General features: G+C 42.9%; 1 protein-coding gene across 8 annotated transcripts in view; it reads right to left on the bottom strand.

The window, feature by feature from the left end:
- DCUN1D3 (defective in cullin neddylation 1 domain containing 3) overlaps nt 1-15,276 on the bottom strand; it is a 35,032-nt gene that overhangs the window by 9,099 nt on the left and 10,657 nt on the right. For 7 of the 8 annotated variants that reach the window (XM_007424974.4, XM_025164629.2, XM_025164625.2 and 4 more), the window contains one exon: nt 3,180-3,260. The gene's annotated coding sequence lies outside the window, so the exon portion shown is untranslated. Of the gene's footprint in view, nt 1-3,179; nt 3,261-5,404; nt 7,941-15,276 lie in introns of those variants that run through there. The other variant, XM_025164626.2, reaches the window with a different exon arrangement.

The following is a 15,276-nucleotide window of genomic DNA, read 5'->3' as shown; positions in this document are numbered from 1 at the left end:
GGGCATATCAGAAAGGCTTCCATGAAACTATGTTGGCTGACGTTCTGGAAATTAATCTGCCAGGCTAGCAAGGCTTCATGACAAGCTAAGCCACTGACTTTTGTAGCTTTAAAGGAGACGTGAGACCAACAGAGACAATTCAGCTATCAATAGCTACTAGTCACAATGGCTATAAGCTTTCTTAGTATCAGAAGCAGCATCTCTCTCAATACTAGTTGCTAGGGAACAGAAAAAGGAGGCCTCTGGTGCACTCCTGTCCTGCTCGTGCGCTTCCCAGAGGCACCTAGCTGGCTGTTGTGGGAAGAGAATGAATTAAACAGGCCTTGGAGCCTAATCCAGCTGGGTTTCACTTACATTCTTTGTGGTTGGAGAAGAGAACAGATACCATAATGCAAGTATTAACTGTGCCCTATAGCTTCACAAAGCTTTGCATGAATTAAAACAAGAGCCTTCATGGTATATGGCCAGGTTACTTGCAGGAATATCTCTCCCCAGTTCTATCTACCTGTCATGTGAAATCCAACAGGAGAGGCACGCTCCAGGTCCCATCCATTAGGGAGTATCATCTGGCAGGTTTCCCAAGGAGAGCCTTTTCTGTCACGGTGCCTGCCCTCTGGAACATCATTCCCCCAGAGACGAGACTTGCCCTGACCCTACTGGCTTTGCATGAGGCCCTGAAGACTTGGTTCTGGTGCCAAGCCTTGGCCCCGGGTGTCTGGTGGAGCCCGTATCTTGGCTATGTTGATTGTGTTGCTTGGTTTTATCTCAGCTCCTATCACTGTTATTTATTGCCCCATTATGATGTTTTTATCTTGTTTTTATTCCCAATTAATAAAGAAAATAAACAAATAGCAAGGTGAAATTATCCAATGTGAGCACAGTGATCCACTGCCAGCCCCTGATGATATATTGCCAAAGCAAGAGGCCACAGATCAGCCTCCAAAGAGGAGGGATTTCTCCTGGACAGGAAGAGCTCCTCATCTCTATCTAGCCAAATCTGACCAACCAATCAGTTCTGCCACCACAACTTTCTCTCCCTTTGAAGTAGGTCAATTTTCAACCCTGTTATAGAATGTCTTTTATTCCTAGCTTCAGAAGAGATCGGTGTTTCTCAACCTTGACAACTTTAACATGTGTGGACTTCAACTCCCAGAATTCCCCAGCCAGCCATGCCTCAATGGTATTTTAAAACCATGCTGGCTGGGGAATTCTGGGAGTTGAAGTCCACACATGTTAAAGTTGCCAAGGTTGAGAAACACTGGAGTAGATAACCACAGCAGGATCAGACTTGATCACAACACAGCAGGGTGTTCACAAACACAGAATTCTGAACAACTCCTTCATTCCCCAGCACAGGGGGCAGGAAGGAGGAAACTGATTACCAGTCTCCAACACAGTGAAAAACCTGCCAGATAATGTCACCAATGTTAAATGCTATTCAGTGAAACGTTCCAGGTGCTATGCCCAGAAAGCTTTGCAGTGGCTGGGAGAGCTGTTGTTGGTCAAAGCAGACCAGGCTGGAGAATCACTGATTCTTCAGATGTTTTCAAACTACAGACCAGGCTGGAGAATCACTGGTTCTTCAGATGTTTTCAAACTACAGACCAGGCTGGAGAATCACTGGTTCCTCAGATGTTTTCAAACCACAACTCCTAGCAGCTCTCATCACTGGCTTCTAGGAATGCTGGGAACTGAACTTCAACACTAACTGGAGTCTTACAGGTTACCTAGGCCTGACCTAATTCTTCTCCCCTCCCCTCTATTATTTATTTATACTGCAAATTAAAAAGTGCACCATGAATACATTTGACAGACTTCTCAAACTGAAGAAGAAAGAGTACAGGGGACTCTCCACAGCCACAATTGCATTTGCACAGCCTAGGCAAAAATGAGGTTGGGTGGTAGGTGATTCAACCTGTTGTGAGAATCTAGCCATTGTCTGAGTATGATGAGTGAACCAGGTCATTGTGTGAAGCCACAATATGGTCTATTTGTTTGAGCCCAGCAAGCTGGGTGAACATAGCAACTGTATTTCCTTAATTGGGTTTAGCAGGTTGTATGAACTTAGCTCAGAGACTTTACTTCTAACACCTACTTAAAACTGTCAACAAAGGGTGCAAATTCACACATTGTGATAAGCAAGTTGCTCAGGAGCACCAAGTCAGTTAGTGGCAAAAAGGAAAATGCAACTTGGAGGTTTCCCATTCACTGCTCAGTCTTTTTAGGGACCCTGTGACAATCAACACTCACACAGTCCCTGTTAATATTCTTATTATAAGGACAGCATAACATTTGGACCCTGTTTTCTCCAGGAGGATGTACTGATTGCTAAGATATCATATCACAAGAGCAACCCAGGAAGCACCATTAGAAGAGACAAGAGTACATAATCCCCCCCCCCCCCCACACACACACAGACATCTCTGGCAGCACAGAAAAGGGCCATTTTTCAAACCTTGTTTGAAAACCCATGTTTCTCAGACTCTGCCATTGGACACCTTCTCCTGACCTCACAGACTTAAAAATATAAATCAATAAAGATCTTGCTTCCTTGTTTCAATCCTTCAGCGCTGTCTTCAATTGTTTCTAAACTCAGAGCAGAAACATATTTTACTTGTCCTAAGCCCAAGTGAACTCTGTTTTAATCACACTCCAAGAACCTGGGGAATATCTTTTTTTTTTCATTGAAGGACAACTCCCAGGCTTCCTAGATTGGATCTAAGATAAGCAGAGCAGCCTTCAAACTTCCTAGAGAAAATTCACAATACAAAAACTTGAATTAAATGCTAGCACCCCAGATGGTTTCTCGGTGGTCTATCATTTTTAGATGTTCTTGGTTCTGGCTAAAGCAAAAAAATGTGTCCCAGCACCTTCAGAAAACTGGGAACCCAAGGAATCTCATAAAAAGCATCTTAAGGGTTTGCAGGGGGTCTGTTTTATTTTATTGGGATGAACCATTAGAAACCATTATAGGTGTCAGTGCTAACTTTCCTCTCTGAGTGGCCCCAACTACTTGTTCCAAAAACAACAGGGGATGGAAGCCCTACGCAACTCCCTATCCGATCTTCATCAGCCTCAGCTAACACAGCCAGCGATTTGAGATGACAGCAATGTAGCCATCACCATACGAAGGACTACCCCAACTCACCAGAATGCATCAAGAAGCAAACACAACTTACAGGATATCCTCCAAAGACCAGGAAGGCATTGCACCATTGAGGCTGACTCTCCTCCTAAGGGAATAGATGTCTTTTGGATGGCTGTGGAAACAAGAAAAAAGGGCTGAGAAAGCCAAGGAGGAGGAAATTTTAGCAATGGCATGCATTTACAAAAATTAACTGGCAGCAATGTCTAACAAGGCTGGCTGCAAAAAGTACTAGCTATATCTCATATGACCATTAACACTTGCAGTAGTTCTCTAGTTGTTAGCAGCTGAAGAGAGACTGAGTTGCATCAGAGCATTTTCATAGCCAGTCTAGTCCAACTTAGAGGTTTCATAATATTGTTGGAACATGATATGTTTAGAACATAGATGCTCAATCTTTGGGAGGGGGGGAATCAGGGAGAGATGACTCTATCAATTTCATTTTCATTTGTATTCACCCCTCCCCACCAATGTGTTCCATCTTGCTTCTGCATCTGATTGCAGCTTAAAGAAACTTCAACAATCCATAACAATATACCATAATGCTGCCATATGCTATTTAAAAATCATATACGTTCCTTCATACAAAAAAATGTCTTGCAAAGTTCTGAAAAAACAACGGAGAAAAAAATAACAATGCTGTTGTCCATACAGGTAGTCCTCAACTTACAACCATTTGTTTAGTGACCATTCAAAGTTACAGTGCCAGAAAAAGTGACTTATGACTGGTCCTCACACTTACGACCGTCGCTGCATCCCCGCAGTGATGTGATCGTGATTCAGGCACTTGGCAACCATTGCACATTTACAACAGTTGCAGTATCCTGTGGTCATGTGATCGCCATTTGCGACCTTCCTAGCTGCTTCCAAAAAGCAACGTCAGTGAGGAAGGCAGCAGGGAAGGTGGCAAGTCGCGGTCACATGATGTCTCACTCAACAACCTCACCACTTAACTAGGAATTTTCCAGTCCCTATTGTGGTCATAAGTTGAAGACTACCTGTATTGATTTGGGGGACACAAATCTGGTAGGAACTTTCTGGAATGCATACAACACACATGCTAAGTTGATTCAGGCCGTTCTCTCTTCCACCTAGCCTGCCTTGGGAACACCTTGCTATGTCCCAGGTGCCAGCAAGAGGAACATCTGTTGTTAACAGACAACAGACAACTCTCTCGTACTATTTTGGATTCTGTTGTGCTGCAAATGGTTCTGTAATCAGGTTGCACGGTAGCCCTGACGACATTCAGCCATAAATAGCTAAAGGCTGGAGGGGGGAGGAGGAAGAAGAGGAGGCAAAAAAAAAGTTTATGTTTCCAAAAATATTTGAGAGGCTGGAAAGAAAGAGAGGCAGTTTTCTCTTAGGAAAAAGATGGCTTTTAAAAAAAGACCACAATCAAACTCAAAACCATTTTGCTATTACTTTTGAACTTCACTAGTCCTTCTGACATCTAGCAGGTGCAACAATCTGTAGGAAGGTGAATCATACTCTGGTTTATATCTAGCTCAGTATTAGGTTATAGTGACTAGAAGCAGCTCTCCACGTGATAGTTCTTCTACCCAAGCACTTCCTGGAGATGCGAAGATTGAATTTTGGATTTTTGCATACAATGGAACTGCTTCACCATTGAGCAATGACTTCTCTCAAGGGGTACAATGTTGTCTGTTGTATTTAGCCTTTGTCTAATAGGAAGCAATGAGCAAAATTAGACCAAAGCCCCACCTAGTCCAACATTCTGTTCCCACAACTGACCAGATGACCTACAGAAAGCTCACAAGGAGAACCTAAGCTCTAAAATACTCCTCCAGCTTTTGTCCTCGGATACTGGTATGGTGGGGCTTACCTCCTCTGATGCTGGAGAGAACATGAAGCTATTGCAGTAAGAAGCTATCATGGCTGCAGCCACTGATGACTCCAGCCTCTATGAATTTCCCAAATCCCCTACGAAAACCACCTTGCTTGGTGTCCATCACATGCCATCTTATGGAGGGACTTTCCACTGTTTAGCTATCAGCAATTTTGAAAATAACTTTTTTGAGTCCTGAATCTCCTGACACTCAGCTTCGCTGAATAACATCAGATTCTAAAGTCAGAAGGGGAAAGTGTTTGTTTTGTTTTAAACAAACTGTTCGTGCTTTCTCTCATTTTTGGCCTCCAAACCAAACTTTTCCAACAGATATGCTAGCTAGGAATTCTGGATCTGTATGAACGTTTTCTAGGAGAGCAAGAAGTTGGGGAAAGCTGGTACTCTGTACATACCGTGGAAAAGGCGGCGTGCAACCTTTTGATGGATGGGAGTTACACTTAAGAATTCAGGGGAAGGTGAAGATTGCAACGAAGGTAGTGTTGTATCAAGTGGATGGGGCTATGCCATAATCTTCTTCTTCTGATTCCTTGGGTTTGGAATGGGTGGGAAATGTCCATGTGTCTATGTGTTTTAAGGAACTATGTTAAGCTTACTTTAGGTCCCACCCTACAATGTGTACTCCTGCCTCAAAAATGCAAGGAAACTGCAACACTGATTCTCAGCAACTGCTAACTGAGGATACTCCAGTACAGTAGTCATGAAAATGTGTTTGGGAGTCAGATGCAGTCTTTGGCCTGAGGATGGCCACTCCTGAAAAAGAGAATTGCTGCCTAGAAAGAGAGAAGGAAGAAAAAGAGGAACTGCAGGCCAGCTAGGGAGGGTTCAAGTCCCAATGACTCATGACTGTTCACCTGATCACTTCATCATGCAAGGCAGACAAGTCCAGACTTGCAAAAAAAAAAAAACAGTCTGTGGGAACTGTTTGAGGTTTCCCGGTGATGATCACCTATGCTTTCGAATTCATCTTTGGCCCTTAAAACTTTAAAGAAATTGTTCTTATGCAATCTGCTACAACATTGGGGTGGGAAGGTCAGAAAATAGGGGGCATTCCAAGAGCCCCAGATCAACTGATCCATGTCTGTCAGTCTGTCTAATTTATAAGGTTGCCCAAGTCATGACTCTGGGTGGTGTATATGTTAAAAACAAAATCCAGTTACAACAGAACAGATAAAAGATGGTTATAACCAGGAAACAAGCATACTTCAACACAACCTCACTCAGGGAACCTATACTGTACCTAACCCAGGGCCGGGGGTGGGGGGAGCCAGGTCTTCAAGGCCCATTTAAAGGCCAACAGGATCAGGGCTACTTAAACCTCAAGGGCTTCTCTGTTGCAGAGGGCAGGTTCTGCAACAGAGAAGGTATGACTCCTGGGTCCCATCAGGTGGCACTGATTTTAAGATGGAAACTGATGGATCTTGCCAGATGGGCGGAAACAATGGGAGAGAGGTGGATAACCAGGACCTATGCTGTGAAGGACTTTCTAGCTAACAACCAGCACCTTGAACTGCATCTAAATGCTTACTGGTATGGAGTACAGCAAAGATGAGGGTTGTGTGTGTATACATGTATCTCCACTGCACTCTGGGACAGCTACAACTGCTGAGTGGTCTTCAAGGGCAACCACAGGTAGAACACACTGCAACAGTCCATACAACTAAGGCATGAATGACTGTGAGAAGGGACTCCTGGCCCAAGGGATGCCATTGGTATACTAGATGAATCTGGGTCAAGGCCTTCCTGGCCAGAGCAGCCACCACTCTCCAAGCAGGAGTTACAAGTCCAAGAGGACCCCCCCAAACTGTAAACCAATTCTGTCTGGGGAATGCAACCCCCTTCAGAACTAGGGGTGGAAAATCCATGGCATCAGAAGAACCAGGAACCCACAGCCACTCAGCCTTGTCACTCTTTCTGAAAGAAACAGATAAAGCCAGCCTTGCTTAGAAAACCAGGAACTCTAGTCAGACTGCTCTCTTCACTTATGTTACAACAGCAATCTTGTAAGTAAACCTATTGTTCTTCTTCTGTGGCAAACCAAGGATGACAACCTTTTATAGAAAGCTGCTCTGAAATTCCAGGGGCAGTCACTGTAGAAAGTTTGTGCAAGATTCACAAAGGCTAAAAAAAAAAAAGATTCACCACAAAATATTACTCAATTCAACACCCAGAGAGAAGAGCAGCTGCTTACAAAATCAATTCTTCCCCACCTCTACTTCATCCCTTGCTACATCCTGTGACCAGCGTATAATCCGATGCCATCTGTGCCTGATATAGGCATGACTACGTTATGCTTAATTTTTTAATGCTTATAGTACATCATATTTATGATTTTTTTACTGCACTGGTATACTGTTATTGCTGTTCATATGAACACCACTTGGATAGGACTATGTATTTTATAGATAAATAAACAAAAAAGCATTTCAAGGTAAAAGATAAAGAGTCCCTTGGGTGACTTTGGGGGACAATGTGTCGCTTCTTTGACAATACAGAAGTGACTTGCTATTGTTTTTCTGAGACAGTTTTGGATTTCCCAATCTAGCCTACAGCCCAGGGATTCCACGATACTTTCCCTTTCAAGTACTAACCAGCTCCAACCCTGGTTAACTTCCCAGCCCAGACAAGGTTGGCCAAGAACTTTCATCTGGCAGAAGCCACCATCAAAAGAGGATCATTTGACAGTGCCTCTGGCACACTTTCATCCCTACCAACTCAGGATCCAGTCAATGGAAAAGGAACACCTGGGGAGATGGTCTTGGGACTTCTTGAGGGAGAAAGAGAAGGGCCAGCCCAGTGAGTTTTTCCAACACTGCCATCAGCTTCACAAATGGGTGAGTAGAAATCTTACTGCAGGAGCTGGTAAAGTCCTTAACTTTCTGACCAAGCTCCTTTCCACAAATATGCCAAAACCAGAAAAAAACAAACAAACCATGATTTCACTTCTTAATACCTGCTCCATCTTCTCCAAGTTCACCACACTGCTGATTCATTGAACAGCATTACATTATAAGGGAAAAACTGAAACTGGATGATCCCAGGTATTGTTCTTGTTGAGCAGAAGACACCTACTCTGCTAAATTCATCATCAGTGTTTGAGAATAGGGGAGGAATGGGAATTATTATCATGCCGAGTGCTTCACAGTCTTCATTTAAAGGAAAAAAAGGCATAATGGCTACTAAGGGGAAAAACAACCCATTGCACTATATTCATTATGGAACCAATTTAATTCTTGGGAACAGATGGAGGGTCCAATTGGAGATTTGGTGGGAGACAGTCTCAAGTGGGACAGAAAGACTTGCAGCAATCTATTTCTTCAAGTTGTTTTTTTGCATTCTGCTTCTACTGAATATCCACCACCAAACTTTTACCGCTCCTTGTTGCATTATATATTGACAGCTTCACTACAAGAACTAACCAAGGGCTGTGCAAAAACAATTGAGCCTGCAACCATGTGGGACAAACATTATTAAGAATAACAACACTTTTGCCACACGCGTCCCTTGGTGAGGGAAAAAAAGATCTACACACCTGCTCTCAGGGGTCTAGGTCTAATTGCCTTTTCATTTGCACACCTACTAATGATGAATAGCACTGGGGCATGAATATACCCTACATATAGTACACATTTTTTTTCTATATTAGTCTTATTAAAAGTGATTAAAGCATTATACTCCATCACTAAAAGTACAGACATTGGTGATATATAAAGATGAGCAATTAAGAAAAACTAACAGGAATGTGGTTCCAGTAGTAATGTATGGCTGTGAGAGCTGGACCATAAAGAAGGCTGAGCGCCGAAGAATTGATGCCTTTGAACTGTGGTGCTGGAGAAGACTCTTAAGAGTCCCCTGGACTGCTAGGAGGTCAAACCAGTCAATCTTAAAGGAAATCAACCCTGATTGCTCATTGGAAGGACTGATAATGAAGCTCAAGCTCAGATACTTTGGTCACCTAATGCGAAGAGAGATCTCTTTGGAGAAGACCCTGATGCTGGGAAAGATTGAAGGCAAAAGGAGAAGAGGACGGCAGCGGATGAGATGGCTAGATAGCATCACTGAAGCAATGAGCATGAAACTGAGCCAACTCTGGGAGGCAGTGAAGGGCAGGAAGGCCTGGCGCAATACGGTTCATGGGGTCACGAAGAGTCGGACACGACTTAACGACTGAACAACAACAACAACAGGAATGTGGTATAATAAAAGCTGGAAAAGAACTACCTCTGCTGTATTTTGTCGAGTGTTTCAAAAGAAATTTATCAAGGCTGCTTTCACACTGTTTGCTCTTTGATAAACTCAAAGGAATCAGCTTAAATAGGGTCTTTTTGGTGGTGACTCCCCAACCATGAAATACTGTCCAGGGACGCCTGCCTAGTGCCAGAACTTTTTTTATGCCCAGGGCTTTTTAAAAAGATTATTACTATAAACCCTAAAAAGTGATTAAAACCTACTTCTCGGTTAGTCTGAGCAAACAGTGTTTTTCTGTATCTGCTGTAGGCTTTAAGTTTACATCAGCTTTGCTTCTGCATGCAATACTATTAAACTTTAAATACATATGTCTTCTTTTAGATGATTATAACAATACTCGGTTTTACAGTGAAGTTCCAGGCCAATCCACACTAGCCTGAGAGTAAATATGCATATATTGTGTTGTGTGTGTTTTGATACATATATGTATACACGTACACATACATATATATTTAAAGGTATCTATTTACATTCCACCTTTCAGCCCCTACATCCAAGCCATTCAACCACATTACACAATGTTGTGGCTCTTTATTCTTGTTTATTATTTTTAAATAATTTTAATATGACTTGTTTCTATATACCGCTGGAGAAAATACTGCATTTTCAAAAGAGACTTGACAACTTATAAATCAGAAAGATAAATAACACCCATTAATATAAATATACACAATCTAAAACAAAAGCTAAAGATTTTTCAATCAAACGGGGGGGTGGGGGGGAACAAACCAGACTATTTTATCAATAACTGGCCTGTCTTCCTTCATATCCCTGAATTCAGCATCTAATCACATCTTGGAATGTTGCCAAAGCCTGACTATTGGATTGTCATAAAGTAATATTGTAAAAATGGGCCCATTTCATGCCATCTATTGCTCTCCACTTTGTAGCAAGGAATGATGGCATAGTATTTAGAGCTGACTAGGAATATGTGAAGCCAGAAGGGTGAGGAGATGCCTCAGGTCAGGAGAAATTTGACAAAATAAGCAAAAAACTCTGAACTGGGGTGTGGGGAGGACATAGAGAGGCCCTCCAAGGCAAAATCTGAAGTAGGAAGCAACAGGAATTTCAGAGTGGAAAACATGCACGTTGACCTTGCTATGAGAAACCTTTTCATTTAACTCTAATCCTGTTCTAACTGGTACTGAGGTAAGGGGATGCTGGGAAATCCCTGGGAAAGGCCTTGTCTGGTGAGGCTTTCACAACCTCTTGGGCCAGTTCCTTGAAATGGCCAGTGAGGTCTGTGGCTGTCCTAGGAGCTTAGAGAAGTCTTCAACCATAGAGGTCCTGGCAGCCATCTGACATGGGATGCAATTGGTATGAGTCCCACTGCTCATTCTGATGGACTTCCAGCAAAAGTAAGGTTGCCTTCTGCTTCTATCTTCCATCTAAAAGGCAGGAATGCTAGGCATTCAAGACACACAGACTTCAGGACTTGTGTGCTCTTGGGGGGAAAATATCACTACAGCCTTCTCCCCAACTATATCATAGCCAGAATTTTACCCATGCAAGATTCAGAGTAGAACGTTTCAACATGGTAGATGCAAGTGGGGCTGCAACCTACAAGACACGCTGCTGCAGGGGGAATCTTCAGCTCATCCTTTTCCCTCATGAGCTATCATGCTGAGTATATTCAAGTCTCTTTTCAAGATGGTGTAGTTTGTCCCTAGAGAAGCCTTATCCCAAACTTGCCACCCTCCAAATGGCCATGCTGGTTGAAGAACTCTTGAGTTGAATCCACAAATCTTGAATGTGCCTAATTGATGGTTATCCTGGAGATTGTGACCAAGCTCACCCATTGTGCTTAGGCACAAGGTAATTTTATTTTTGGCCTAGTACACTGTGCATACCAAGCCACTTTGGTCTGTAAACCATCATTTATGGCTTACTGCAGAAGTGCGAATCCCATAGCTTTCATTCCTTCTTTTGCATGCCCCCTTTGATTTTCAGCAACATGAGCTGTTAGCAAGGGGAACCATGCCTTTTTTCACCTTTTAACCCTTATTTCCAACTTTCTATAAACAGACTCACACATATGAAGCCAGGCCAAAACCTTCCAGCTTACCCATTTGATAATCATTATGCGGCTTCCAGCCCAGCTATAAACTGCACTAAAAGTCCAATATGCAAAAACAATGTTGAAGTAAGCAATCAAATCCCAGTGAAGCCTTCCTTAACACCCACTACCTTACTCCCTCTTTTTCCTAGCCAAAACTAAGCAATAGCAAAAGTCTCAGATGGAGAAACAGATTGGCCATCTGCTTGGTGGCACCCACTGCAAAAAGAACAGTGTTGTCAACAGTGCTGAAGAATGCTGACTTAAAAAAAAAGAAACACTCAATTCACCCAGAAATGGATGTCATGCTGAGTTCATGCAATGGAATAAAGGATTTGCTTGAAGAATTAAAGGAAAAGAGATGAGGAAGACTTCCTTTTGTTGAATCTTAGGTAGAAGTTCCTAATAGTAAAATTAGTTGACAGGTATAGCTGAGTGTTTCTCAACCTTGGCAACTTTAAGACATGTGGACTTCAACTCCCAGAATTCCCCAGCCAGTATGCTGGCTGGGTAATTCTGGGAGTTCAAGTCCACACGTCTTAAAGCTGCCAAGGTTGAGAAACACTGGTATAGCTACTTCCCCTCCACCCCAAAAAGACAGTAAGTATCTTTAAGTAGAGGCTGGATGGCTTAATTTGGTTAAAAGTTGGTCTTTTCCAGCATCTACACAAGTGTCATGCTACATAAATGCAAAAGATGATGGAACCCAGATTAAGGCACAGACCTCTCAGGAGAGACATTCGTTTTTGGTTCTTACAGGAAAGAATGACAACACAAGCCTTTCTTAACTTGAGCAACCCTCCAGGTATTTGCACTTCAATTCCCAGAATTCCTCAGCCAGCACAGTCATTGCTGAAAATCCTGGGAGCTGAAGTCTTTGTATATATTTGGTGGCTTTTCAGATTGAAGAAAGTTGGCCTACACTAAGATGATGCTTCCAACCTTGGTTTCCTAAATTCTTGCTTTAGAATGACACAAACCTGTAGCCTGGTGAAAACTGAGGGCATCTTTCCAGCTGATCAAAACTCATGCAGATGTCAATTAAGACAGTTGGGTATTTATTTATTCATTTTGCAATGCATGCGTGCCACCCACTTTGCAAGGTTCTGGGCAGCTCATAATAGTAAAACCTCTCTCAAAAAAACCATGACGTTAAAATAATAGAAACCTCTTTAACAACACCAAAACTCCAGGGAAGTCTCTACCCATACCCACAATTCAGCCATGAAGCTTAGTGGCCGACTTTAGCACCATCACCATCTTATTGTTGTGAAAAACCCTGAAAATCACTCTCAAGGAAGATGGGGGGAAAATTATCTGTGGCTTCAACCTTTAAAAAAAAAAGGTATAAAGGGCTAGACTGGGAAAATAACTGAGGTATGACTGAGAAATTGGGAAAGCCAGCTTTTCAATGACGAAAAGCCAAAACTAGAATAAGGAGGGGGGACGTTAATTCTTTGACACATGTCTGACACAGGACTCCTCACACCTCCTTTCTCTTCTCATCACATCAGCAAAGGCAAGGCTGTTTTTGAAATGCAAATCTGGACTGTGAGCCCATATATTGTCTCTTCTCTTGATCAGCTACACTACAAGAGCTTTTTCCTCATGACACAATATCCCAGGAGCTAAAGCATTCCCTTTCATGTGACAGCCTTCCACAGATTAGAGACCTGCAGATTTCTGCTATCTCTGAATACCTGGGCCTTCCCCTTCCCGCCCCCAGCTCCCATTGTGTCAGGACTGGCTCATAAGCTGCTCCCTGAACATCTAAATCCCAAGATTGTTTTGCCTTAAGTGGATTTACACAGCCGTATGCCCACCACAGCATTTAGGTTCACACACAGGCCCTTACACGAGAGGAGGAAAGAGAGAACACAGGGAAGAAAGGTGGGCTTTGTTCACCCTGGTATAGCTCTTTCTCTATGTTCACACAACTCTAAGCCAACCAAAGGAACTGGATTCACATGACAGACTAAGCCACCAACAAACAAAACCAAGCTTAGCACGTTACATGAATGCATTTGCCAGTTCTCTGGCTCAGTAGGTTGTGTGAACACAGCCGGCAAATCTGTAGAGCCAGGCTTTGCCAGTGCTTCTCATTCACTTTGGGTGTGCCTTCAGGAGATGCTGCTTACTTGATTGAATTTGCACTCGTTCCTGGTATCTCATGAATGCTGCATTGGCACCTTAGCTGTCTACATGAGATAGGAACCTATCACGCCCAGTCATTTCTCTCTTTCTCATTCTCTCATACATACATGCTGGGACTCTCAGAAAGCCTGTTCCTCAGTTGCTATCCAATGCTCCACGGGGATCACTACCTTCATCTGGGCAGACCAACCCTTTCCAGACAAGGATGGGTTACTGCAAATCTACACATAAACTCACTGCAAATAGCATTTAACAGACATGATTTGCTCCAGGCTACTATTCCACACTCTCAAAATGCTGGGAACTGTCTCATTAGAGCAGTAATACTTGAGTGAGCACCAGGGCATGCTAGGTGCACCCCAAGAAACCACCAGTGCGTCATGGTAAGCACAGAGAAGATAGTCATATGTGCCCCCATATGATCAGCTTCATCTCCTGCCAAGGAAGAGGCATGCTAAATCAGTTCCTCCACCTCATGATCAACCTCACTAAGGCTGATCATGGAACAAAAGATGGAATCTCGCCAGCCACCACTAATACTTGATCAACTAGCTGCCAAAGAGCAATGCCAAAGACTTCATTCTTGGTCAGGCGGCTGAAAGGCTGATGAACAGCAAAAGCCAAATGACTTTATGCCTTTGAAAGAAAATCTCTCTCAGAAAGCAGCACTATTTGACCTTCCCTTCTGTCTACCACCTTTTCCATCTACCCCCACCAAGTGTCTCTTCTCAGCCTTTTGATGCTAACTATGTATGTTTCTGAACGCCTCCCCTCCCCTTGGGATCCAGGATCAAATTATCAAACCACCTGGCATTTTTTTTCTCTCCAAATCCTAACTCCTTTGCATGTTTCCAGCAAAGGGAAGTTTCAATCAGGAAAACCATAAGATTGAAATATCCAGGGGATTTCACTCTTAATTTGCCTTTTTCAAGCAGCTTTGTGCAGGTGTCTTCAAAGCCTAATGTGACTTTCTACTGGATATTTTGCAGTATTTTACTCCCCAGCTCAGTCAGATGCCAGCATTACAAGTTCTAGAATTTTATTTCAGCTTTCACGGAGCTGGAATAGACATTGTTGGCCATCAAGACAATGGGGAAGAGTTCCCAGCACATTTCACAGTGTTTCAGCCCCAGTCGCAGAGCATTCTGCAGATTGCTAAACAGCAAATTGGACTTGTCTCTCCACCAGCTGAAGACAGAGACCAATACGGATCACTGTGCAGTTACCATTATTTTAATCATGGGGAGAAATAGCACCTAATTAAGCACAAGCACCTAATTAAGACACAACACAGGAGCCCAATAGCCACAAAGACTCCGCTACCACTGCATTTCGAAAAAGAGAAAAGATATCATCTATTCGAAGATCTCCTCTAAGTCCTTTAAACATGGGCAATAAAAGGTGGGAATCAAAAAGCAAGATTACTGTCACACAGTTGTCAGAAAGGAAAAGGCCCTTCTGAGTAAAATTGGAGATTTTTCATTATTAGGAATGGAGGATTTGGCTAGTCACATTGCAATTCAGTGTTAGAAAGATAGCCGAAAGGCCTTTTTAAAGCACTGGGCTCAGATTTTTTAAGCGCAGAAGTAGAGGAATTTCCCAACTGAAATACTGCGGAAGTACAAGAGGTTTTCTTCACCAAACTCTGTGGAGACCTGTTTTCAGTTATAGCGTACGCTAAACTCAACGATAATTCAGAAACTTCCCTATTTCTATTTTACCATTCATAGCGCACTGGTGATTGGCGAAGGGCATTATAATCTGTCATTCAACCCTTCTCCTTGCTGTATCATACAAATGAAAAGCCAA

Source organism: Python bivittatus, unplaced genomic scaffold (genome assembly GCF_059951505.1).
Source record: "Python bivittatus isolate LINGU-HERP-01145 unplaced genomic scaffold, Pbiv_v1 ctg000560_np1212, whole genome shotgun sequence".
NCBI classification, from domain to species: domain Eukaryota; kingdom Metazoa; phylum Chordata; class Lepidosauria; order Squamata; family Pythonidae; genus Python; species Python bivittatus.
The sequence above is the reverse complement of the archived record's forward strand: the minus strand, read 5'-3'. Positions and strand labels throughout refer to the sequence as shown.